Genomic DNA, 1,829 nt, shown 5'->3' with positions numbered 1-1,829 from the left:
CACACGGGGGATACGCGCCTGTCCAGGCGGGTGCACCTGCAGGCGCGCACACGCGTGGAGGCGCACGCGTGGAGGGGAGGAGCACGCGTGCACGCGTGGGGGGGGCGCGCACGTGCGCAGCTGCGGAGCGTGCAGAGGTGTGCCCCGTGGGGTTAGGCGCGCATTAGGGGTACCCGCGTGCAGCGGGCACGCAGGGAGGGGCGTGCACCGGGCGCGCGTGGGGAGGTGCGTGTGCACGCGGATGGACACGTGGAGAGAGGCATTCGGGCACGCGCGCGGGGGTGGGCGTGTTCGCACAGCGCAGAGTGTGAACACGTGTGCCTGCACACACGGAGCTACGTGTGCATGCACGTGTGAACATGGCCCTGAACACGCGCATGCACACAGAGATGCACAGACGTGTGTGCACACGTGCATRYGCACACGCGTGCACATTTAGSCATTTAGGTATACTGATACTACATATACCTATATTGCAAATTTAGATACACGCATATGCGGGCACATTTGGGCATACCTAAACGTGTGCACACATGTGTAGACGTACACAGAGACATAAACGTACATAAAACTGGACATGTATAGACACAAAGACACTGRTGCACGCGTGGAGCAGTACATGTGTGTGCACAAATGCACGTAGAGGATACACACGCGTGCAGAAGTGTGCCAGCAGATGTGCACGTGTGCATACGTGCTGGAGGTGAYGGCTCACGGCAGAGCCGCTCAGCCYGGGAGCAGCTCCCGTACGGAAGCAGCCCGTGCGGGATCGTGTCCCAGGCCGTGCGCCTGCAGGGACGGGGCAGCCCCCAGCCCGGGGCAGCCCCCAGCCCGGGAGCAGCCAGGCCCTCTGCGCTGGGACAAGGGTGTTAACGAGCCCTTCGTTAGGGCGCCTGGCTCATCCTGTGGGCCCGAGGAGCTTCCCTGCGATTGCACCAGCGAAAGGGTCGCGCCGGCGCCCAGCAGTTTTGCACGTGGGCCCCTGTGCAGTGCCTGTCCCGGTCCTGGGTGCTGCCGCGCTGGGGGGGGGCAGCCCGCGTCGGGGCCGGCTCGGCGGGGTCTCGGTGCACGGGCACAGCTCTGCTCCCGCCAGCCCGGCCTCGCCGTGYGAGACCGCGGCCGGTGGCTTCTCGCCTCCTGCACCCGCCGCCCTCCTTCCCCTCCGGCTGGCCCCCGGTCTGACCGCGCGTTAGCAATCCCGTCGCCCTTCCCGAGGGAGCTGGCTGTTGCAACAGACGGCTGAGCCCAGCCGGGTCGGGCGGCCCAGGGCGGAGGGCCCGGAGACGGAGCCCAACCGCACTAGCGGCCGGCGGAGAATCCACCGGGGCGAGCGTGCCGGGAAGCGAGGCTCTGCGGGGCCGGCAGCGCGCGAGCGGCCGGGCCAGCCTGCCCCTCCGGMGCTCCCTCCCCGCTCTCCTGCGCCGCCAGCCCCGAACCGCACCTCCCCGAACGGCACGAGCGCCGACGCCGCGCTGCGTGCTGCCAGCCTCGTCTCGGAGGACGCCCGCGAGGCGGGGCGTTGCTCCGGGYCCCCGCAGGCTTGCTCACCGCACCGCACCGGGCGCGGGCTCGCTCGAGGTAGCCCAGGAGAGCGTGTCCATGGGGCAGGCCTGCCGGGCAATTGGAGGGTGCTTGCTCGGGGCAGCCTGCAGGGTGCTTGCTCGGATCAGGCTGGAGGATGCTCGTTTCGGGCATGGGAAGGATGCTCTCCTGGGGTACCTGGAGGATGCTGCCATGGGGCTGCCATGGGGCAGCCCAGGAGGATGCTCATATAGGGCACCTGGAAGATGCTCCAATGGGGCAGTCCAGGAGGATGCTGCCATGAGGCA

Source organism: Rhea americana, unplaced genomic scaffold (genome assembly GCF_003343005.1).
Source record: "Rhea americana isolate MKP2758 unplaced genomic scaffold, rheAme1 scaffold_502, whole genome shotgun sequence".
In the NCBI taxonomy this organism is placed as follows: Eukaryota; Metazoa; Chordata; class Aves; order Rheiformes; family Rheidae; genus Rhea; species Rhea americana.
The sequence above is the reverse complement of the archived record's forward strand: the minus strand, read 5'-3'. Positions refer to the sequence as shown.